This window comes from Harpia harpyja, chromosome 8 (genome assembly GCF_026419915.1).
Source record: "Harpia harpyja isolate bHarHar1 chromosome 8, bHarHar1 primary haplotype, whole genome shotgun sequence".
NCBI classification, from domain to species: domain Eukaryota; kingdom Metazoa; phylum Chordata; class Aves; order Accipitriformes; family Accipitridae; genus Harpia; species Harpia harpyja.
The window spans coordinates 23497552-23524392 of NC_068947.1; positions in this window are offsets into that span (position 1 = coordinate 23497552).

A 26841-nucleotide genomic window follows, 5' to 3' on the forward strand; every position below is an offset into this window, starting at 1 on the left:
GTTACTACGACGAGGGCTCGGCTGCCGGGGACCATTTCTATGACGAGGGCTCGGCTGCCGGGGACCATTATATGACGAGGGCTCGGCTGCCGGGGAAACAATTGTCGACGAGGGCTCGGCTGCCGGGGACCATTACTACGACGAGGGCTCGGCTGCCGGGGACCATTACTACGACGAGGACTCGGCTGCCGGGGACCGTTACTACAACGAGGGCTCGGCTGCCGGGGACCGTTACTACGACGAGGGCTCGGCTGCCGGGGACCATTACTACGACGAGGGCTCGGCTGCCGGGAACCGTTACTACGACGAGGGCTCGGCTGCCGGGGACCGTTACTACGATGAGGGTTTGGCTGCCGGGGACCGTTACTACGACGAGGGCTCGGCTGCCGGGGGAAACAATTGTCGACGAGGGCTCGGCTGCCGGGGACCATTACTACGACGAGGGCTCGGCTGCCGGGGACCATTAGTACGACGAGGGCTCGGCTGCCGGGGAAACAATTGTCGACGAGGGCTCGGCTGCCGGGGACCATTACTACGACGAGGGCTCGGCTGCCGGGGACCATTACTACGACGAGGGCTCGACTGCCGGGGACCGTTACTACGACGAGGGCTCGGCTGCCGGGGACCGTTACTACGACGAGGGCTCGGCTGCCGGGGACCATTACTACGACGAGGGCTCGGCTGCTGGGGACCGTTACTACGACGAGGGCTCGGCTGCCGGGACCATTACTACGACGAGGGCTCGGCTACCGGGGACCATTACTACGACGAGGGCTCGGCTGCCGGGGACCATTACTACGACGAGGGCTCGGCTGCCGGGGACCATTAGTACGACGAGGGCTCGGCTGCCGGGGACCGTTACTACGACGAGGGCTCGGCTGCCGGGGACCGTTACTACGACGAGGGCTCGGCTGCCGGGGACCATTATTACGATGAGGGCTCGCCTGCCGGGGACCGTTACTACGACGAGGGCTCGGCTGCCGGGGACCATTACTACGACGAGGGCTCGGCTGCCGGGCACCATTACTATGACGAGGGCTCGGCTGCCGGGGAAACAATTGTCGACGAGGGGCTCGGCTGCCGGGGGACCCTTACTACGACGAGGGCTCGACTGCCGGGGACCATTACTACGACGAGGGCTCGGCTACCGGGGACCATTACTACGACGAGGGCTCGCCTGCCGGGGACCGTTACTACGACGAGGGCTCGGCTGCGTGGGACCATTACTACGACGAGGGCTCGGCTGCCGGGGAAAAAATTGTCGACGAGGGCTCGGCTGCCGGGGACAATTACTACGACGAGGGCTCGGCTGCCGGGACCATTACTACGACGAGGGCTCGGCTACCGGGGACCATTACTACGACGAGGGCTCGGCTGCCGGGGGACCATTACTACGATGAGGGCTCGCCTGCCGGGGACCGTTACTACGACGAGGGCTCGACTGCCGGGGACCATTACTACGACGAGGGCTCGGCTGCCGGGGACCATTACTATGACGAGGGCTCGGCTGCCGGGGAAACAATTGTCGATGAGGGCTCGGCTGCCGGGGACCATTACTACGACGAGGGCTCGGCTGCCGGGGACCATTACTACGACGAGGGCTCGGCTGCCGGGAACCGTTACTACGACGAGGGCTCGGCTGCCGGGGACCGTTACTACGACGAGGGTTCGGCTGCCGGGGACCGTTACTACGACGAGGGTTCGGCTGCCGGGGACCGTTACTACGACGAGGGCTCGGCTGCCGGGGAAACAATTGTCGACGAGGGCTCGGCTGCCGGGGACCATTACTACGACGAGGGCTCGGCTGCCGGGGGACCATTAGTACGACGAGGGCTCGGCTGCCGGGGACCGTTACTACGACGAGGGCTCAGCTGCCGGGGACCATTACTACGACGAGGGCTCGGCTGCCGGGGACCATTACTACGACGAGGGCTCGGCTGCCGGGGACCGTTACTACGACGTTGGTTCGGCTGCCGGGGACCGTTACTACGATTAGGGCTCGGCTGCCGGGGACCATTGCTACGACAAGGGCTCGGCTGCCGGGGACCATTACTACGACGAGGGCTCGGCTGCCGGGGACCGTTACTACGACGAGGGTTCGGCTGCCGGGGACCGTTACTACGACGAGGGCTCGGCTGCCGGGGACCGTTACTACGACGAGGGTTCGGCTGCCGGGGAAACAATTGTCGACGAGGGCTCGGCTGCCGGGGACCATTACTACTACGAGGGCTCGGCTGCCGGGGAACATTACTACGACGAGGGCTCGCCTGCAGGGGACCGTTACTACGACGAGGGCTCGGCTGCCGGGGACCATTACTATGACGAGGGCTCGGCTGCCGGGGAAACAATTGTCGACGAGGGCTCGGCTGCCGGGGACCATTACTACGACGAGGGCTCGGCTGCCGGGGAAAAAATTGTGGACGAGGGCTCGGCTGCCGGGGACCATTACTACGAAGAGGACTCGACTGCCGGGGACCATTACTACGATGAGGGCTCAGCTGCCGGGGACCATTACTACGACGAGGGCTCGGCTGCCGGGGACCATTACTACGACGAGGGCTCGGCTGCCGGGGACCGTTACTACGACGTTGGTTCGGCTGCCGGGGACCGTTACTACGACTAGGGCTCGGCTGCCGGGGACCATTTCTACGACAAGGGCTCGGCTGCCGGGGACCATTACTACGACGAGGGCTCGGCTGCCGGGGACCGTTACTACGACGAGGGTTCGGCTGCCGGGGACCGTTACTACCACGAGGGCTCGGCTGCCGGGGACCGTTACTACGACGAGGGCTCGGCTGCCGGGGACCATTACTATGACGAGGGCTCGGCTGCCGGGGAAACAATTGTCGACGAGGGCTCGGCTGCCGGGGACCATTACTACGACGAGAGCTCGACTGCCGGGGACCATTACTACGACGAGGACTCGGCTGCCGGGTACCGTTACTACAACGAGGGCTCGGCTGCCGGGGACCGTTACTACGACGAGGGCTCGGCTGCCGGGGACCATTACTACGACGAGGGCTCGGCTGCCGGGAACCGTTACTACGACGAGGGCTCGGCTGCCGGGGACCGTTACTACGACGAGGGTTCGGCTGCCGGGGACCGTTACTACGACTAGGGCTCGGCTGCCGGGGACCATTGCTACGACAAGGGCTCGGCTGCCGGGGAAACAATTGTCGACGAGGGTTCGCCTGCCGGGGACCGTTACTACGACGAGGGCTCGGCTGCCGGGGAAACAATTGTCGACGAGGGCTCGGCTGCCGGGGACCATTACTACGACGAGGGCTCGGCTGCCGGGGAAAAAATTGTGGACGAGGGCTCGGCTGCCGGGGACCATTACTACGACGAGGACTCGACTGCCGGGGACCATTACTACGATGAGGGCTCAGCTGCCGGGGACCATTACTACGACGAGGGCTCGGCTGCCGGGGACCATTACTACGATGAGGGCTCAGCTGCCGGGGACCATTACTACGACGAGGGCTCGGCTGCCGGGGACCATTGCTACGACGAGGGCTCGGCTGCCGGGGACCAGACCATTACTATGACGAGGGCTCGGCTGCCGGGGAAAGAATTGTCGACGAGGGCTCGGCTGCCGGGGACCATTACTACGACGAGGGCTCGGCTGCCGGGGAAAAAATTGTGGACGAGGGCTCGGCTGCCGGGGACCATTACTACGACGAGGACTCGACAGCCGGGGACCATTACTACGATGAGGGCTCAGCTGCCGGGGACCATTACTACGACGAGGGCTCGGCAGCCGGGGAGCATTACTACGACGAGGGCTCGGCTGCCGGGGACCGTTACTACGACGTTGGTTCGGCTGCCGGGGACCGTTACTACGATTAGGGCTCGGCTGCCGGGGACCATTGCTACGACAAGGGCTCGGCTGCCGGGGACCATTACTACGACGAGGGCTCGGCTGCCGGGGGACCGTTACTACGACGAGGGTTCGGCTGCCGGGGACCATTACTACGACGAGGGCTCGGCTGCCGGGGACCGTTACTACGACGAGGGTTCGGCTGCCGGGGAAACAATTGTCGACGAGGGCTCGGCTGCCGGGGACCATTACTACTACGAGGGCTCGGCTGCCGGGGACCATTACTACGACGAGGGCTCGCCTGCCGGGGACCGTTACTACGACGAGGGCTCGGCTGCCGGGGACCATTACTATGACGAGGGCTCGGCTGCCGGGGAAACAATTGTCGACGAGGGCTCGGCTGCCGGGGACCATTACTACGACGAGGGCTCGGCTGCCGGGGAAAAAATTGTGGACGAGGGCTCGGCTGCCGGGGACCATTACTACGACGAGGACTCGACTGCCGGGGACCATTACTACGATGAGGGCTCAGCTGCCGTTGACCATTACTACGACGAGGGCTCGGCTGCCGGGGACCATTACTACGACGAGGGCTCGGCTGCCGGGGACCGTTACTACAACGTTGGTTCGGCTGCCGGGGACCGTTACTACGACTAGGGCTCGGCTGCCGGGGACCATTGCTACGACAAGGGCTCGGCTGCCGGGGACCATTACTACGACGAGGGCTCGGCTGCCGGGGACCGTTACTACGACGAGGGTTCGGCTGCCGGGGACCGTTACTACGACGAGGGCTCGGCTGCCGGGGACCGTTACTACGACGAGGGCTCGGCTGCCAGGGACCATTACTACGACGAGGGCTCGGCTGCCGGGGACCGTTACTACGACGAGGGCTCGGCTGCCGGGGACCATTTCTATGACGAGGGCTCGGCTGCCGGGGACCATTATATGACGAGGGCTCGGCTGCCGGGGAAACAATTGTCGACGAGGGCTCGGCTGCCGGGGACCATTACTACGACGAGGGCTCGGCTGCCGGGGACCATTACTACGACGAGGACTCGGCTGCCGGGGACCGTTACTACAACGAGGGCTCGGCTGCCGGGGACCGTTACTACGACGAGGGCTCGCCTGCCGGGGACCATTACTACGACGAGGGCTCGGCTGCCGGGAACCGTTACTACGACGAGGGCTCGGCTGCCGGGGACCGTTACTACGACGAGGGTTTGGCTGCCGGGGACCGTTACTACGACGAGGGCTCGGCTGCCGGGGAAACAATTGTCGACGAGGGCTCGGCTGCCGGGGACCATTACTACGACGAGGGCTCGGCTGCCGGGGACCATTAGTACGACGAGGGCTCGGCTGCCGGGGAAACAATTGTCGACGAGGGCTCGGCTGCCGGGGACCATTACTACGACGAGGGCTCGGCTGCCGGGGACCATTACTACGACGAGGGCTCGACTGCCGGGGACCGTTACTACGACGAGGGCTCGGCTGCCGGGGACCGTTACTACGACGAGGGCTCGGCTGCCGGGGACCATTACTACGACGAGGGCTCGGCTGCTGGGGACCGTTACTACGACGAGGGCTCGGCTGCCGGGACCATTACTACGACGAGGGCTCGGCTACCGGGGACCATTACTACGACGAGGGCTCGGCTGCCGGGGACCATTACTACGACGAGGGCTCGGCTGCCGGGGACCATTAGTACGACGAGGGCTCGGCTGCCGGGGACCGTTAATACGACGAGGGCTCGGCTGCCGGGGACCATATACTACGACGAGGGCTCGGCTGCCGGGGACCATTACTACGACGAGGGCTCGGCTGCCGGGGACCGTTACTACGACGAGGGCTCGGCTGCCGGGGACCGTTACTACGACGAGGGCTCGGCTGCCGGGGACCATTACTACGACGAGGGCTCGCCTGCCGGGGACCGTTACTAGGACGAGGGCTCGGCTGCCGGGGACCATTACTATGACGAGGGCTCGGCTGCCGGGGAAACAATTGTCGACGAGGGCTCGGCTGCCGGGGAAAAAATTGTGGACGAGGGCTCGGCTGCCGGGTACCATTACTACGACGAGGGCTCGGCTACCGGGGACCATTACTACGACGAGGGCTCGGCTGCCGGGGACCATTACTACGATGAGGGCTCGCCTGCCGGGGACCGTTACTACGACGAGGGCTCGGCTGCCGGGGACCATTACTACGACGAGGGCTCGGCTGCCGGGGACCATTACTATGACGAGGGCTCGGCTGACGGGGAAACAATTGTCGACGAGGGCTCGGCTGCCGGGGACCATTACTACGACGAGGGCTCGACTGCCGGCGACCATTACTACGACGAGGGCTCGGCTGCCGGGGAAAAAATTGTGGACGAGGGCTCGGCTGCCGGGGACCATTACTACGACGAGGGCTCGGCTGCCGGGGACCATTGCTACGACAAGGGCTCGGCTGCCGGGGACCATTACTACGACGAGGGCTCGGCTGCCGGGGACCGTTACTACGACGAGGGTTCGGCTGCCGGGGACCGTTACTACGACTAGGGCTTGGCTGCCGGGGACCATTACTACGACGAGGGCTCGGCTGCCGGGGAAACAATTGTGGACGAGGGCTCGGCTGCCGGGGACCATTACTACGACGAGGGCTCGGCTGCCGGGGACCATTACTACGACGAGGGCTCGGCTGCCGGGGACCATTACTACGACGAGGGCTCGGCTGCCGGGGAAACAATTGTCGACGAGGGCTCGGCTGCCGGGGACCATTACTACGACGAGGGCTCGGCTGCCGGGGAAACAATTGTCGACGAGGGCTCGGCTGCCGGGGACCATTACTACGACGAGGGCTCGGCTGCCGGGGAAACAATTGTGGACGAGGGCTCGGCTGCCGGGGACCATTACTACGACGAGGGCTCGGCTGCCGGGGACCATTACTACGACGAGGGCTCGGCTGCCGGGGACCGTTACTACGACGAGGGTTCGGCTGCCGGGGACCGTTACTACGACGAGGGCTCGGCTGCCGGGGACCATTACTACGACGAGGGCTCGGCTGCCGGGGAAACAATTGTCGACGAGGGCTCGGCTGCCAGGGACCATTACTACGATGAGGGCTCGCCTGCCGGGGACCGTTACTACGACGAGGGCTCGGCTGCCGGGGACCATTACTACGACGAGGGCTCGGCTGCCGGGGACCATTACTATGACGAGGGCTCGGCTGCCGGGGAAACAATTGTCGACGAGGGCTCGGCTGCCGGGGACCATTACTACGACGAGGGCTCGACTGCCGGGGACCATTACTACGACGAGGGCTCGGCTACCGGGGACCATTACTACGACGAGGGCTCGCCTGCCGGGGACCGTTACTACGACGAGGGCTCGGCTGCGTGGGACCATTACTACGACGAGGGCTCGGCTGCCGGGGACCGTTACTAGGACGAGGGCTCGGCTGCCGGGGACCATTACTATGACGAGGGCTCGGCTGCCGGGGAAACAATTGTCGACGAGGGCTCGGCTGCCGGGGAAAAAATTGTGGACGAGGGCTCGGCTGCCGGGTACCATTACTACGACGAGGGCTCGGCTACCGGGGACCATTACTACGACGAGGGCTCGGCTGCCGGGGACCATTACTACGATGAGGGCTCGCCTGCCGGGGACCGTTACTACGACGAGGGCTCGGCTGCCGGGGACCATTACTACGACGAGGGCTCGGCTGCCGGGGACCATTACTATGACGAGGGCTCGGCTGACGGGGAAACAATTGTCGACGAGGGCTCGGCTGCCGGGGACCATTACTACGACGAGGGCTCGACTGCCGGGGACCATTACTACGACGAGGGCTCGGCTGCCGGGGAAAAAATTGTGGACGAGGGCTCGGCTGCCGGGGACCATTACTACGACGAGGGCTCGGCTGCCGGGGACCATTGCTACGACAAGGGCTCGGCTGCCGGGGACCATTACTACGACGAGGGCTCGGCTGCCGGGGACCGTTACTACGACGAGGGTTCGGCTGCCGGGGACCGTTACTACGACTAGGGCTTGGCTGCCGGGGACCATTACTACGACGAGGGCTCGGCTGCCGGGGAAACAATTGTGGACGAGGGCTCGGCTGCCGGGGACCATTACTACGACGAGGGCTCGGCTGCCGGGGACCATTACTACGACGAGGGCTCGGCTGCCGGGGACCATTACTACGACGAGGGCTCGGCTGCCGGGGAAACAATTGTCGACGAGGGCTCGGCTGCCGGGGACCATTACTACGACGAGGGCTCGGCTGCCGGGGAAACAATTGTCGACGAGGGCTCGGCTGCCGGGGACCATTACTACGACGAGGGCTCGGCTGCCGGGGAAACAATTGTGGACGAGGGCTCGGCTGCCGGGGACCATTACTACGACGAGGGCTCGGCTGCCGGGGACCATTACTACGACGAGGGCTCGGCTGCCGGGGACCGTTACTACGACGAGGGTTCGGCTGCCGGGGACCGTTACTACGACGAGGGCTCGGCTGCCGGGGACCATTACTACGATGAGGGCTCGGCTGCCGGGGAAACAATTGTCGACGAGGGCTCGGCTGCCAGGGACCATTACTACGATGAGGGCTCGCCTGCCGGGGACCGTTACTACGACGAGGGCTCGGCTGCCGGGGACCATTACTACGACGAGGGCTCGGCTGCCGGGGACCATTACTATGACGAGGGCTCGGCTGCCGGGGAAACAATTGTCGACGAGGGCTCGGCTGCCGGGGACCATTACTACGACGAGGGCTCGACTGCCGGGGACCATTACTACGACGAGGGCTCGGCTACCGGGGACCATTACTACGACGAGGGCTCGCCTGCCGGGGACCGTTACTACGACGAGGGCTCGGCTGCGTGGGACCATTACTACGACGAGGGCTCGGCTGCCGGGGAAAAAATTGTCGACGAGGGCTCGGCTGCCGGGGACCATTGCTACGACGAGGGCTCGGCTGCCGGGACCATTACTACGACGAGGGGTCGGCTACCGGGGACCATTACTACGACGAGGGCTCGGCTGCCGGGGACCATTACTACGATGAGGGCTCGCCTGCCGGGGACCGTTACTACGACGAGGGCTCGGCTGCCGGGGACCATTACTACGACGAGGGCTCGGCTGCCGGGGACCATTACTATGACGAGGGCTCGGCTGCCGGGGAAACAATTGTCGATGAGGGCTCGGCTGCCGGGGACCATTACTACGACGAGGGCTCGGCTGCCGGGGACCATTACTACGACGAGGGCTCGGCTGCCGGGAACCGTTACTACGACGAGGGCTCGGCTGCCGGGGACCGTTACTACGACGAGGGTTCGGCTGCCGGGGACCGTTACTACGACGAGGGTTCGGCTGCCGGGGACCGTTACTACGACGAGGGCTCGGCTGACGGGGAAACAATTGTCGACGAGGGCTCGGCTGCCGGGGACCATTACTACGACGAGGGCTCGGCTGCCGGGGACCATTAGTACGACGAGGGCTCGGCTGCCGGTGACCGTTACTACGACGAGGGCTCGGCTGCCGGGGACCATATACTACGACGAGGGCTCGGCTGCCGGGGACCATTACTACGACGAGGGCTCGGCTGCCGGGGACCGTTACTACGACGAGGGCTCGGCTGCCGGGGACCGTTACTACGACGAGGGCTCGGCTGCCGGGGACCATTACTACGACGAGGGCTCGCCTGCCGGGGACCGTTACTACGACGAGGGCTCGGCTGCCGGGGACCATTACTACGACGAGGGGTCGGCTGCCGGGGAAACAATTGTCGACGAGGGCTCGGCTGCCGGGGACCATTACTACGACGAGGGCTCGGCTGCCGGGGACCGTTACTACGACGAGGGCTCGGCTGCCGGGGAAAAAATTGTGGACGAGGGCTCGGCTGCCGGGGACCATTACTACGACGAGGGCTCGGCTGCCGGGGACCATTGCTACGACAAGGGCTCGGCTGCCGGGGACCATTACTACGACGAGGGCTCGGCTGCCGGGGACCGTTACTACGACGAGGGTTCTGCTGCCGGGGAAACAATTGTGGACGAGGGCTCGGCTGCCGGGGACCATTACTACGACGAGGGCTCGGCTGCCGGGGACCATTACTACGACGAGGGCTCGGCTGCCGGGGACCATTACTACGACGAGGGCTCGGCTGCCGGGGAAACAATTGTCGACGAGGGCTCGGCTGCCGGGGACCATTACTACGACGAGGGCTCGGCTGCCTGGGAAACAATTGTCGACGAGGGCTCGGCTGCCGGGGACCATTACTACGACGAGGGCTCGGCTGCCGGGGAAAAAATTGTGGACGAGGGCTCGGCTGCCGGGGACCATTAATACGACGAGGGCTCGGCTGCCGGGGACCATTACTACGACGAGGGCTCGGCTGCCGGGAACCGTTACTACGACGAGGGCTCGGCTGCTGGGGACCGTTACTACGACGAGGGCTCGGCTGCCGGGGACCATTACTATGACGAGGGCTCGGCTGCCGGGGAAACAATTGTCGACGAGGGCTCGGCTGCCGGGGAAAAAATTGTGGACGAGGGCTCGGCTGCCGGGGACCATTACTACGACGAGGGCTCGGCTGCCGGGGACCATTACTACGACGAGGGCTCGGCTGCCGGGGACCATTACTACGATGAGGGCTCGCCTGCCGGGGACCGTTACTACGACGAGGGCTCGGCTGCCGGGGACCATTACTACGACGAGGGCTCGGCTGCCGGGGACCATTACTATGACGAGGGCTCGGCTGCCGGGGAAACAATTGTCGACGAGGGCTCGGCTGCCGGGGACCATTACTACGACGAGGGCTCGACTGCCGGGGACCATTACTACGACGAGGGCTCGGCTACCTGGGACCATTACTACGATGAGGGCTCGCCTGCCGGGGACCGTTACTACGACGAGGGCTCGGCTGCCGGGGACCATTACTACGATGAGGGCTCGGCTGCCGGGGGAAACAATTGTCGACGAGGGCTCGGCTGCCGGGGACCATTACTACGACGAGGGCTCGGCTGCCGGGACCATTACTACGACGAGGGCTCGGCTACCGGGGACCATTACTACGACGAGGGCTCGGCTGCCGGGGACCATTACTACGATGAGGGCTCGCCTGCCGGGGACCGTTACTACGACGAGGGCTCGGCTGCCGGGGACCATTACTACGACGAGGGCTCGGCTGCCGGGGACCATTACTATGACGAGGGCTCGGCTGCCGGGGAAACAATTGTCGACGAGGGCTCGGCTGCCGGGGACCATTACTACGACGAGGGCTCGACTGCCGGGGACCATTACTACGACGAGGGCTCGGCTGCCGGGGAAAAAATTGTGGACGAGGGCTCGGCTGCCGGGGACCATTACTACGACGAGGGCTCGGCTGCCGGGGACCATTGCTACGACAAGGGCTCGGCTGCCGGGGACCATTACTACGACGAGGGCTCGGCTGCCGGGGACCGTTACTACGACGAGGGTTCGGCTGCCGGGGACCATTACTACGACTAGGGCTTGGCTGCAGGGGACCATTACTACGACGAGGGCTCGGCTGCCGGGGAAACAACTGTGGACGAGGGCTCGGCTGCCGGGGACCATTACTACGACGAGGGCTCGGCTGCCGGGGACCATTAGTACGACGAGGGCTCGGCTGCCGGGGAAACAATTGTCGACGAGGGCTCGGCTGCCGGGCACCATTACTACGACGAGGGCTCGGCTGCCGGGGACCATTACTACGACGAGGGCTCGACTGCCGGGGACCATTACTACGACGAGGGCTCGGCTGCCGGGGACCGTTACTACGACGAGGGCTCGGCTGCCGGGGACCATTACTACGACGAGGTCTCGGCTGCCGGGGACCGTTACTACGACGAGGGCTCGGCTGCCGGGGACCGTTACTACGACGAGGGCTCAGCTGCCGGGGACCATTACTACGACGAGGGCTCGGCTGCCGGGGACCATATACTACGACGAGGGCTCGGCTGCCGGGGACCATTACTACGACGAGGGCTCGGCTGCCGGGGAAACAATTGTCGACGAGGGCTCGGCTGCCGGGGACCATTACTACGACGAGGGCTCGGCTGCCGGGGACCGTTACTACGACGAGGGCTCGGCTGCCGGGGACCATTACTACGACGAGGGCTCGGCTGCCGGGGACCATTACTAAGATGAGGGCTCGCCTGCCGGGGACCGTTACTACGACGAGGGCTCGGCTGCCGGGGACCATTACTACGACGAGGGCTCGGCTGCCGGGGACCATTACTACGACGAGGGCTCGGCTGCCGGGGAAACAATTGTCGACGAGGGCTCGGCTGCCGGGGACCATTACTACGACGAGGGCTCGGCTGCCGGGGGAAACAATTGTCGACGAGGGCTCGGCTGCCGGGGACCATTACTACGACGAGGGCTCGGCTGCCGGGGAAACAATTGTCGACGAGGGCTCGGCTGCCGGGGACCATTACTACGACGAGGGCTCGGCTGCCGGGGAAAAAATTGTGGACGAGGGCTCGGCTGCCGGGGACCATTACTACGACGAGGGCTCGGCTACCGGGGACCATTACTACGACGAGGGCTCAGCTGCCGGGGACCATTACTACGACGAGGGCTCGGCTGCCGGGGACCATTACTACGACGAGGGCTCGGCTGCCGGGGACCGTTACTACGACGAGGGTTCGGCTGCCGGGGACCGTTATTACGACGAGGGCTCGGCTGCCGGGGACCATTACTACGACGAGGGCTCGGCTGCCGGGGAAACAATTGTCGACGAGGGCTCGGCTGCCGGGGACCATTACTTCGACGAGGGCTCGGCTGCCGGGACCATTACTATGACGAGGGCTCGGCTGCCGGGGAAGCAATTGTCGACGAGGGCTCGGCTGCCGGGGACCATTACTACGACGAGGGCTCGACTGCCGGGGACCATTACTACGACGAGGGCTCGGCTGCCGGGAACCGTTACTACGTCGAGGGCTCGGCTGCCGGGGACCGTTACTACGACGAGGGTTCGGCTGCCGGGGACCGTTACTACGACGAGGGTTCGGCTGCCGGGGACCGTTACTACGACGAGGGCTCGGCTGACGGGGAAACAATTGTCGACGAGGGCTCGGCTGCCGGGGACCATTACTACGACGAGGGCTCGGCTGCCGGGGACCATTAGTACGACGAGGGCTCGGCTGCCGGGGACCGTTACTACGACGAGGGCTCAGGTGCCGGGGACCATTACTACGACGAGGGCTCGGCTGCCGGGGACCATTACTACGATGAGGGCTCGCCTGCCGGGGACCGTTACTACGACGAGGGCTCGGCTGCCGGGGACCATTACTACGACGAGGGCTCGGCTGCCGGGGACCAATACTATGACGAGGGCTCGGCTGCCGGGGAAACAATTGTCGACGAGGGCTCGGCTGCCGGGGACCATTACTACGACGAGGGCTCGACTGCCGGGGACCATTACTACGACGAGGGCTCGGCTACCGGGGACCATTACTACGACGAGGGCTCGCCTGCCGGGGACCGTTACTACGACGAGGGCTCGGCTGCCGGGGACCATTACTATGACGAGGGCTCGTCTGCCGGGGAAACAATTGTCGACGAGGGCTCGGCTGCCGGGGACCATTACTACGACGAGGGCTCGGCTGCCGGGACCATTACTACGACGAGGGCTCGGCTACCGGGGACCATTACTACGACGAGGGCTCGCCTGCCGGGGACCGTTACTACGACGAGGGCTCGGCTGCCGGGGACCATTACTACGACGAGGGCTCGGCTGCCGGGGACCATTACTATGACGAGGGCTCGGCTGCCGGGGAAACAATTGTCGACGAGGGCTCGGCTGCCGGGGACCATTACTACAACGAGGGCTCGACTGCCGGGGACCATTACTACGACGAGGGCTCGGCTACCGGGGACCATTACTACGACGAGGGCTCGCCTGCCGGGGACCGTTACTACGACGAGGGCTCGGCTGCCGGGGACCATTACTACGATGAGGGCTCGGCTTGCCGGGGAAACAATTGTCGACGAGGTCTCGGCTGCCGGGGACCATTACTACAACGAGGGCTCGGCTGCCGGGGACCGTTACTACGACGAGGGCTCGGCTGCCGGGGACCATTACTACGACGAGGTCTCGGCTGCCGGGGACCGTTACTACGACGAGGGCTCGGCTGCCGGGGACCGTTACTACGACGAGGGCTCGGCTGCCGGGGACCGTTACTACGACGAGGGCTCGGCTGCCGGGGACCGTTACTACGACGAGGGCTCGGCTGCCGGGGACCATTACTACGACGAGGGCTCGGCTGCCGGGGACCATTACTACGACGAGGGCTCGGCTGCCGGGGAAACAATTGTCGACGAGGGCTCGGCTGCCGGGGACCATTACTACGACGAGGGCTCGGCTGCCGGAGACCGTTACTACGACGAGGGCTCGGCTGCCGGGGAAACAATTGTCGACGAGGGCTCGGCTGCCGGGGACCATTACTACGACGAGGGCTCGGCTGCCGGGACCATTACTACGACGAGGGCTCGGCTACCGGGGACCATTACTACGACGAGGGCTCGGCTGCCGGGGACCATTACTACGATGAGGGCTCGCCTGCCGGGGACCGTTACTACGACGAGGGCTCGGCTGCCGGGGACCATTACTACGACGAGGGCTCGGCTGCCGGGGACCATTACTATGACGAGGGCTCGGCTGCCGGGGAAACAATTGTCGACGAGGGCTCGGCTGCCGGGGACCATTACTACGACGAGGGCTCGACTGCCGGGGACCATTACTACGACGAGGGCTCGGCTGCCGGGGAAAAAATTGTGGACGAGGGCTCGGCTGCCGGGGACCATTACTACGACGAGGGCTCGGCTGCCGGGGACCATTGCTACGACAAGGGCTCGGCTGCCGGGGACCATTACTACGACGAGGGCTCGGCTGCCGGGGACCGTTACTACGACGAGGGTTCGGCTGCCGGGGACCATTACTACGACTAGGGCTTGGCTGCAGGGGACCATTACTACGACGAGGGCTCGGCTGCCGGGGAAACAACTGTGGACGAGGGCTCGGCTGCCGGGGACCATTACTACGACGAGGGCTCGGCTGCCGGGGACCATTAGTACGACGAGGGCTCGGCTGCCGGGGAAACAATTGTCGACGAGGGCTCGGCTGCCGGGCACCATTACTACGACGAGGGCTCGGCTGCCGGGGACCATTACTACGACGAGGGCTCGACTGCCGGGGACCATTACTACGACGAGGGCTCGGCTGCCGGGGACCGTTACTACGACGAGGGCTTGGCTGCCGGGGACCATTACTACGACGAGGTCTCGGCTGCCGGGGACCGTTACTACGACGAGGGCTCGGCTGCCGGGGACCGTTACTACGACGAGGGCTCAGCTGCCGGGGACCATTACTACGACGAGGGCTCGGCTGCCGGGGACCATATACTACGACGAGGGCTCGGCTGCCGGGGACCATTACTACGACGAGGGCTCGGCTGCCGGGGAAACAATTGTCGACGAGGGCTCGGCTGCCGGGGACCATTACTACGACGAGGGCTCGGCTGCCGGGGACCGTTACTACGACGAGGGCTCGGCTGCCGGGGACCATTACTACGACGAGGGCTCGGCTGCCGGGGACCATTACTAAGATGAGGGCTCGCCTGCCGGGGGACCGTTACTACGACGAGGGCTCGGCTGCCGGGGACCATTACTACGACGAGGGCTCGGCTGCCGGGGACCATTACTACGACGAGGGCTCGGCTGCCGGGGAAACAATTGTCGACGAGGGCTCGGCTGCCGGGGACCATTACTACGACGAGGGCTCGGCTGCCGGGGAAACAATTGTCGACGAGGGCTCGGCTGCCGGGGACCATTACTACGACGAGGGCTCGGCTGCCGGGGAAACAATTGTCGACGAGGGCTCGGCTGCCGGGGACCATTACTACGACGAGGGCTCGGCTGCCGGGGAAAAAATTGTGGACGAGGGCTCGGCTGCCGGGGACCATTACTACGACGAGGGCTCGGCTACCGGGGACCATTACTACGACGAGGGCTCAGCTGCCGGGGACCATTACTACGACGAGGGCTCGGCTGCCGGGGACCATTACTACGACGAGGGCTCGGCTGCCGGGGACCGTTACTACGACGAGGGTTCGGCTGCCGGGGACCGTTATTACGACGAGGGCTCGGCTGCCGGGGACCATTACTACGACGAGGGCTCGGCTGCCGGGGAAACAATTGTCGACGAGGGCTCGGCTGCCGGGGACCATTACTTCGACGAGGGCTCGGCTGCCGGGACCATTACTATGACGAGGGCTCGGCTGCCGGGGGAAGCAATTGTCGACGAGGGCTCGGCTGCCGGGGACCATTACTACGACGAGGGCTCGACTGCCGGGGACCATTACTACGACGAGGGCTCGGCTGCCGGGAACCGTTACTACGACGAGGGCTCGGCTGCCGGGGACCGTTACTACGACGAGGGTTCGGTTGCCGGGGACCGTTACTACGACGAGGGTTCGGCTGCCGGGGACCGTTACTACGACGAGGGCTCGGCTGACGGGGAAACAATTGTCGACGAGGGCTCGGCTGCCGGGGACCATTACTACGACGAGGGCTCGGCTGCCGGGGACCATTAGTACGACGAGGGCTCGGCTGCCGGGGACCGTTACTACGACGAGGGCTCAGGTGCCGGGGACCATTACTACGACGAGGGCTCGGCTGCCGGGGACCATTACTACGATGAGGGCTCGCCTGCCGGGGACCGTTACTACGACGAGGGCTCGGCTGCCGGGGACCATTACTACGACGAGGGCTCGGCTGCCGGGGACCATTACTATGACGAGGGCTCGGCTGCCGGGGAAACAATTGTCGACGAGGGCTCGGCTGCCGGGGACCATTACTACGACGAGGGCTCGACTGCCGGGGACCATTACTACGACGAGGGCTCGGCTACCGGGGACCATTACTACGACGAGGGCTCGCCTGCCGGGGACCGTTACTACGACGAGGGCTCGTCTGCCGGGACCATACTATGACGAGGGCTCGTCTGCCGGGGAAACAATTGTCGACGAGGGCTCGGCTGCCGGGGACCATTACTACGACGAGGGCTCGGCTGCCGGGACCATTACTACGACGAGGGCTCGGCTACCGGGGACCATTACTACGACGAGGGCTCGCCTGCCGGGGACCGTTACTACGACGAGGGCTCGGCTGCCGGGGACCATTACTACGACGAGGGCTCGGCTGCCGGGGACCATTACTATGACGAGGGCTCGGCTGCCGGGGAAACAATTGTCGACGAGGGCTCGGCTGCCGGGGACCATTACTACAACGAGGGCTCGACTGCCGGGGACCATTACTACGACGAGGGCTCGGCTACCGGGGACCATTACTACGACGAGGGCTCGCCTGCCGGGGACCGTTACTACGACGAGGCTCGGCTGCCGGGGACCATTACTACGATGAGGGCTCGGCTGCCGGGGAAACAATGTCGACGAGGGCTCGGCTGCCGGGGACCATTACTACAACGAGGGCTCGGCTGCCGGGGACCGTTACTACGACGAGGGCTCGGCTGCCGGGGACCATTACTACGACGAGGTCTCGGCTGCCGGGGACCGTTACTACGACGAGGGGCTCGGCTGCCGGGGACCGTTACTACGACGAGGGCTCAGCTGCCGGGGACCATTACTACGACGAGGGCTCGGCTGCCGGGGACCATATACTACGACGAGGGCTCGGCTGCCGGGGACCATTACTACGACGAGGGCTCGGCTGCCGGGGAAACAATTGTCGACGAGGGCTCGGCTGCCGGGGACCATTACTACGACGAGGGCTCGGCTGCCGGAGACCGTTACTACGACGAGGGCTTCGGCTGCCGGGGACCATTACTACGACGAGGCCTCGGCTGCCGGGGACCATTACTAAGATGAGGGCTCGCCTGCCGGGGACCGTTACTACGACGAGGGCTCGGCTGCCGGGGACCATTACTACGATGAGGGCTCGGCTGCCGGGGACCATTACTACGACGAGGGCTCGGCTGCCGGGGAAACAATTGTCGACGAGGGCTCGGCTGCCGGGGACCATTACTACGACGAGGGCTCGGCTGCGGGGACCATTACTACGACGAGGGCTCGGCTGCCGGGGAAACAATTGTCGACGAGGGCTCGGCTGCCGGGGACCATTACTACGACGAGGGCTCGGCTGCCCGGGGAAAAAATTGTGGACGAGGGCTCGGCTGCCGGGGACCATTACTACGACGAGGGCTCGGCTACCGGGGACCATTACTACGACGAGGGCTCAGCTGCCGGGGACCATTACTACGACGAGGGCTCGGCTGCCGGGGACCATTACTACGACGAGGGCTCGGCTGCCGGGGACCGTTACTACGACGAGGGTTCGGCTGCCGGGGACCGTTATTACGACGAGGGCTCGGCTGCCGGGGACCATTACTACGACGAGGGCTCGGCTGCCGGGGAAACAATTGTCGACGAGGGCTCGGCTGCCGGGGACCATTACTTCGAGGAGGGCTCGGCTGCCGGGACCATTACTATGACGAGGGCTCGGCTGCCGGGGAAACAATTGTCGACGAGGGCTCGGCTGCCGGGGACCATTACTACGACGAGGGCTCGACTGCCGGGGACCATTACTACGACGAGGGCTCGGCTGCCGGGAACCGTTACTACGACGAGGCTCGGCTGCCGGGGACCGTTACTACGACGAGGGTTCGGCTGCCGGGGGACCGTTACTACGACGAGGGTTCGGCTGCCGGGGACCGTTACTACGACGAGGGCTCGGCTGACGGGGGAAACAATTGTCTACGAGGGCTCGGCTGCCGGGGACCATTACTACGACGAGGGCTCGGCTGCCGGGGACCGTTACTACGACGAGGGCTCGGCTGCCGGGGACCGTTACTACGACGAGGGCTCAGGTGCCGGGGACCATTACTACGACGAGGGCTCGGCTGCCGGGGACCATTACTACGATGAGTGCTCGCCTGCCGGGGACCGTTACTACGACGAGGGCTCAGCTGCCGGGGACCATTACTACGACGAGGGCTCGGCTGCCGGGGACCATATACTACGACGAGGGCTCGGCTGCCGGGGACCATTACTACGACGAGGGCTCGGCTGCCGGGGAAACAATTGTCGACGAGGGCTCGGCTGCCGGGGACCATTACTACGACGAGGGCTCGGCTGCCGGAGACCGTTACTTACGACGAGGGCTCGGCTGCCGGGGGACCATTACCTACGACGAGGCCTCGGCTGCCGGGGACCATTACTAAGATGAGGGCTCGCCTGCCGGGGACCGTTACTACGACGAGGGCTCGGCTGCCGGGGACCATTACTACGATGAGGGCTCGGCTGCCGGGGACCATTACTACGACGAGGGCTCGGCTTGCCGGGGAAACAATTGTCGACGAGGGCTCGGCTGCCGGGGACCATTACTACGACGAGGGCTCGGCTGCCGGGGACCATTACTACGACGAGGGCTCGGCTGCCGGGGAAACAATTGTCGACGAGGGCTCGGCTGCCGGGGACCATTACTACGACGAGGGCTCGGCTGCCGGGGAAAAAATTGTGGACGAGGGCTCGGCTGCCGGGGACCATTACTACGACGAGGGCTCGGCTACCGGGGACCATTACTACGACGAGGGCTCAGCTGCCGGGGACCATTACTACGACGAGGGCTCGGCTGCCGGGGACCATTACTACGACGAGGGCTCGGCTGCCGGGGACCGTTACTACGACGAGGGTTCGGCTGCCGGGGACCGTTATTACGACGAGGGCTCGGCTGCCGGGGACCATTACTACGACGAGGGCTCGGCTGCCGGGGAAACAATTGTCGACGAGGGCTCGGCTGCCGGGGACCATTACTTCGAGGAGGGCTCGGCTGCCGGGACCATTACTATGACGAGGGCTCGGCTGCCGGGGAAACAATTGTCGACGAGGGCTCGGCTGCCGGGGACCATTACTACGACGAGGGCTCGACTGCCGGGGACCATTACTACGACGAGGGCTCGGCTGCCGGGAGCCGTTACTACGACGAGGGCTCGGCTGCCGGGGACCGTTACTACGACGAGGGTTCGGCTGCCGGGGACCGTTACTACGACGAGGGTTCGGCTGCCGGGGACCGTTACTACGACGAGGGCTCGGCTGACGGGGAAACAATTGTCTACGAGGGCTCGGCTGCCGGGGACCATTACTACGACGAGGGCTCGGCTGCCGGGGACCGTTACTACGACGAGGGCTCGGCTGCCGGGGACCGTTACTACGACGAGGGCTCAGGTGCCGGGGACCATTACTACGACGAGGGCTCGGCTGCCGGGGACCATTACTACGATGAGTGCTCGCCTGCCGGGGACCGTTACTACGACGAGGGCTCAGCTGCCGGGGACCATTACTATGACGAGGGCTCGGCTGCCGGGGAAACAATTGTCGACGAGGGCTCGGCTGCCGGGGACCATTACTACGACGAGGGCTCGACTGCCGGGGACCATTACTACGACGAGGGCTCGGCTGCCGGGGACCATTACTACGACGAGGGCTCGCCTGCCGGGGACCGTTACTACGACGAGGGCTCGGCTGCCGGGGACCATTACTATGACGAGGGCTCGGCTGCCGGGGAAACAATTGTCGACGAGGGCTCGGCTGCCGGGGACCGTTACTACGACGAGGGCTCGACTGCCGGGGACCATTACTACGACGAGGGCTCGGCTGCCGGGGAAAAAATTGTGGACGAGGGCTCGGCTGCCGGGGACCATTACTACGACGAGGGCTCGGCTGCCGGGGACCATTGCTACGACAAGGGCTCGGCTGCCGGGGACCATTACTACGACGAGGGCTCGGCTGCCGGGGACCGTTACTACGACGAGGGTTCGGCTGCCGGGGACCATTACTACGACTAGGGCTTGGCTGCAGGGGACCATTACTACGACGAGGGCGCGGCTGCCGGGGAAACAATTGTGGACGAGGGCTCGGCTGCCGGGGACCATTACTACGACGAGGGCTCGGCTGCCGGGGACCATTAGTACGACGAGGGCTCGGCTGCCGGGGAAACAATTGTCGACGAGGGCTCGGCTGCCGGGCACCATTACTACGACGAGGGCTCGGCTGCCGGGGACCATTACTACGACGAGGGCTCGACTGCCGGGGACCATTACTACGACGAGGGCTCGGCTGCCGGGGACCGTTACTACGACGAGGGCTCGGCTGCCGGGGACCATTACTACGACGAGGTCTCGGCTGCCGGGGACCATTACTTCGAGGAGGGCTCGGCTGCCGGGACCATTACTATGACGAGGGCTCGGCTGCCGGGGAAACAATTGTCGACGAGGGCTCGGCTGCCGGGGACCATTACTACGACGAGGGCTCGACTGCCGGGGACCATTACTACGACGAGGGCTCGGCTGCCGGGAACCGTTACTACGACGAGGGCTCGGCTGCCGGGGACCGTTACTACGACGAGGGTTCGGCTGCCGGGGACCGTTACTACGACGAGGGTTCGGCTGCCGGGGACCGTTACTACGACGAGGGCTCGGCTGACGGGGAAACAATTGTCGACGAGGGCTCGGCTGCCGGGGACCATTACTACGACGAGGGCTCGGCTGCCGGGGACCATTACTACGACGAGGGCTCGGCTGCCGGGGACCGTTACTACGACGAGGGCTCAGGTGCCGGGGACCATTACTACGACGAGGGCTCGGCTGCCGGGGACCATTACTACGATGAGGGCTCGCCTGCCGGGGACCGTTACTACGACGAGGGCTCGGCTGCCGGGGACCATTACTACGACGAGGGCTCGGCTGCCGGGGACCATTACTATGACGAGGGCTCGGCTGCCGGGGACCGTTACTACGACGAGGGCTCGGCTGCCGGGGACCATTACTACGACGAGGGCTCGGCTGCCGGGGACCATTACTATGACGAGGGCTCGACTGCCGGGGACCATTACTACGATGAGGGCTCGGCTACCGGGGACCATTACTACGACGAGGGCTCGCCTGCCGGGGACCGTTACTACGACGAGGGCTCGGCTGCCGGGGACCATTACTATGACGAGGGCTCGGCTGCCGGGGAAGCAATTGTCGACGAGGGCTCGGCTGCCGGGGACCATTACTACGACGAGGGCTCGACTGCCGGGGACCATTACTACGACGAGGGCTCGGCTGCCGGGGAAAAAATTGTGGACGAGGGTTCGGCTGCCGGGGACCATTACTACGACGAGGGCTCGGCTGCCGGGGACCATTGCTACGACAAGGGCTCGGCTGCCGGGGACCATTACTACGACGAGGGCTCGGCTGCCGGGGACCGTTACTACGACGAGGGTTCGGCTGCCGGGGACCATTACTACGACTAGGGCTTGGCTGCAGGGGACCATTACTACGACGAGGGCGCGGCTGCCGGGGAAACAATTGTGGACGAGGGCTCGGCTGCCGGGGACCATTACTACGACGAGGGCTCGGCTGCCGGGGACCATTAGTAGGACGAGGGCTCGGCTGCCGGGGAAACAATTGTCGACGAGGGCTCGGCTGCCGGGCACCATTACTACGACGAGGGCTCGGCTGCCGGGGACCATTACTACGACGAGGGCTCGACTGCCGGGGACCATTACTACGACGAGGGCTCGGCTGCCGGGGACCGTTACTACGACGAGGGCTCAGCTGCCGGGGACCATTACTACGACGAGGGCTCGGCTGCCGGGGACCATATACTACGACGAGGGCTCGGCTGCCGGGGACCATTACTACGACGAGGGCTCGGCTGCCGGGGAAACAATTTTCGACGAGGGCTCGGCTGCCGGGGACCATTACTACGACGAGGGCTCGGCTGCCGGGGACCGTTACTACGACGAGGGCTCGGCTGCAGGGGACCATTACTACGACGAGGCCTCGGCTGCCGGGGACCATTACTAAGATGAGGGCTCGCCTTCCGGGGACCGTTACTACGACGAGGGCTCGGCTGCCGGGGACCGTTACTACGACGAGGGCTCGGCTGCCGGGGACCATTACTACGACGAGGGCTCGGCTGCCGGGGAAAAAATTGTAGACGAGGGCTCGGCTGCCGGGGACCATTACTACGACGAGGGCTCGGCTGCCGGGGACCATTACTACGACGAGGGCTCGGCTGCCGGGGAAACAATTGTCGACGAGGGCTCGGCTGCCGGGGACCATTACTACGACGAGGGCTCGGCTGCCGGGGAAAAAATTGTGGACGAGGGCTCGGCTGCCGGGGACCATTACTACGACGAGGGCTCGGCTACCGGGGACCATTACTACGACGAGGGCTCAGCTGCCGGGGACCATTACTACGACGAGGGCTCGGCTGCCGGGGACCATTACTACGACGAGGGCTCGGCTGCCGGGGACCGTTACTACGACGAGGGTTCGGCTGCCGGGGACCATTACTACGACGAGGGCTCGGCTGCCGGGGAAACAATTGTCGACGAGGGCTCGGCTGCCGGGGACCATTACTACGACGAGGGCTCGACTGCCGGGGACCATTACTACGACGAGGGCTCGGCTGCCGGGAACCGTTACTACGACGAGGGCTCGGCTGCCGGGGACCGTTACTACGACGAGGGTTCGGCTGCCGGGGACCGTTACTACGACGAGGGTTCGGCTGCCGGGGACCGTTACTACGACGAGGGCTCGGCTGACGGGGAAACAATTGTCGACGAGGGCTCGGCTGCCGGGGACCATTACTACGACGAGGGCTCGGCTGCCGGGGACCATTAGTACGACGAGGGCTCGGCTGCCGGGGACCGTTACTACGACGAGGGCTCGGCTGCCGGGGACCGTTACTACGACGAGGGCTCAGGTGCCGGGGACCATTACTACGACGAGGGCTCGGCTGCCGGGGACCATTACTACGATGAGGGCTCGCCTGCCGGGGACCGTTACTACGACGAGGGCTCGGCTGCCGGGGACCATTACTACGACGAGGGCTCGGCTGCCGGGGACCATTACTATGACGAGGGCTCGGCTGCCGGGGAAACAATTGTCGACGAGGGCTCGGCTGCCGGGGACCATTACTACGACGAGGGCTCGACTGCCGGGGACCATTACTACGACGAGGGCTCGGCTACCGGGGACCATTACTACGACGAGGGCTCGCCTGCCGGGGACCGTTACTACGACGAGGGCTCGGCTGCCGGGGACCATTACTATGACGAGGGCTCGGCTGCCGGGGAAACAATTGTCGACGAGGGCTCGGCTGCCGGGGACCATTACTACGACGAGGGCTCGGCTGCCGGGACCATTACTACGACGAGGGCTCGGCTACCGGGGACCATTACTACGACGAGGGCTCGGCTGCCGGGGACCGTTACTACGACGAGGGCTCAGCTGCCGGGGACCATTACTACGACGAGGGCTCGGCTGCCGGGGACCATTACTACGATGAGGGCTCGCCTGCCGGGGACCGTTACTACGACGAGGGCTCGGCTGCCGGGGACCATTACTACGACGAGGGCTCGGCTGCCGGGGACCATTACTATGACGAGGGCTCGGCTGCCGGGGAAACAATTGTCGACGAGGGCTCGGCTGCCGGGGACCATTACTACGACGAGGGCTCGACTGCCGGGGACCATTACTACGACGAGGGCTCGGCTACCGGGGACCATTACTACGACGAGGGCTCGCCTGCCGGGGACCGTTACTACGACGAGGGCTCGGCTGCCGGGGAAACAATTGTCGACGAGGGCTCGGCTGCCGGGGACCATTACTACGACGAGGGCTCGGCTGCCGGGACCATTACTACGACGAGGGCTCGGCTACCGGGGACCATTACTACGACGAGGGCTAGGCTGCCGGGGACCATTACTACGATGAGGGCTCGCCTGCCGGGGACCGTTACTACGACGAGGGCTCGGCTGCCGGGGACCATTACTACGACGAGGGCTCGGCTGCCGGGGACCATTACAATGACGAGGGCTCGGCTGCCGGGGAAACAATTGTCGACGAGGGCTCGGCTGCCGGGGACCATTACTACGACGAGGGCTCGGCTGCCGGGAACCGGTACTACGACGAGGGCTCGGCTGCTGGGGACCGTTACTACGACGAGGGCTCGGCTGCCGGGGACCGTTACTACGACGAGGGCTCGGCTGCCGGGGACCGTTACTACGACGAGGGCTCGGCTGCCGGGGACCGTTACTACGACGAGGGCTCAGCTGCCGGGGACCATTACTACGACGAGGGCTCGGCTGCCGGGGACCATATACTACGACGAGGGCTCGGCTGCCGGGGACCATTACTACGACGAGGGCTCGGCTGCCGGGGAAACAATAGTCGACGAGGGCTCATCTGCCGGGGACCATTACTACGACGAGGGCTCGGCTGCCGGGGACCGTTACTACGACGAGGGCTCGGCTGCCGGGGACCATTACTACGACGAGGGCTCGGCTGCCGGGGACCATTACTACGATGAGGGCTCGCCTGCCGGGGACCGTTACTACGACGAGGGCTCGGCTGCCGGGGACCATTACTACGACGAGGGCTCGGCTGCCGGGGACCATTACTACGACGAGGGCTCGGCTGCCGGGGAAACAATTGTCGACGAGGGCTCGGCTGCCGGGGACCATTACTACGACGAGGGCTCGGCTGCCGGGGACTATTACTACGACGAGGGCTTGGCTGCCGGGGACCATTACTACGATGAGGGCCCGCCTGCTGGGGACCGTTACTACGACGAGGGCTCGGCTGCCGGGGACCATTACTACGACGAGGGCTCGGCTGCCGGGGACCATTACTACGACGAGGGCTCGGCTGCCGGGGAAAAAATTGTCAACGAGGGCTCGACTGCCGGGGACCATTACTACGACGAGGGCTCGGCTGCCGGGGAAAAAATTGTCGACGAGGTCTCGGCTGCCGGGGACCGTTACTACGACGAGGGCTCGGCTGCCGGGGGAAAAATTGTCGACGAGGGCTCGGCTGCCGGGGACCATTACTACGACGAGGGTCGGCTGCCGGGGACCATTACTACGATGAGGGCTCGCCTGCCGGGGACCGTTACTACGACGAGGGCTCGGCTGCCGGGGACCATTACTACGACGAGGGCTCGCCTGCCGGGGACCGTTACTACGACGAGGGCTCGGCTGCCGGGGACCATTACTATGACGAGGGCTCGGCTGCCGGGGAAACAATTGTCGACGAGGGCTCGGCTGCCGGGGACCATTACTACGACGAGGGCTCGGCTGCCGGGGAAAAAATTGTGGACGAGGGCTCGGCTGCCGGGGACCATTACTACGACGAGGTCTCGGCTACCGGGGACCATTACTACGACGAAGGCTCAGGTGCCGGGGACCATTACTACGACGAGGGCTCGGCTGCCGGGGACCATTACTACGACGAGGGCTCGGCTGCCGGGGACCGTTACTACGACGAGGGTTCGGCTGCCGGGGACCGTTACTACGACTAGGGCTCGGCTGCCGGGGACCATTACTACGACGAGGGCTCGGCTGCCGGGGAAACAATTGTCGACGAGGGCTCGGCTGCCGGGGACCATTACTTCGACGAGGGCTCGGATGCCGGGGACCATTACTACGACGAGGGCTCGGCTGCCGGGGACCATTACTACGACGAGGGCTCGGCTGCCGGGGAAACAATTGTCGACGAGGGCTCGGCTGCCGGGGACCGTTACTACGACTAGGGCTCGGCTGCCGGGGACCGTTACTACGACGAGGGCTCGGCTGCTGGGGACCGTTACTACGACGAGGGCTCGGATGCCGGGGACCATTACTACGACGAGGGCTCGGCTGCCGGGGACCGTTACTACGACGAGGGTTCGGCTGCCGGGGACCGTTACTACGACGAGGGCTCGGCTGCCGGGGGACCGTTACTACGACGAGGGCTCGGCTGCCGGGGAAACAATTGTCGACGAGGGCTCGGCTGCCGGGGTCCATTACTACTACGAGGGCTCGGCTGCCGGGGACCATTACTACGACTAGGGCTCGCCTGCCGGGGACCGTTACTACGACGAGGGCTCGCCTGCCGGGGACCGTTACTACGACGAGGGCTCGGCTGCCGGGGACCATTACTACGACGAGGGCTCGGCTGCCGGGGACCAT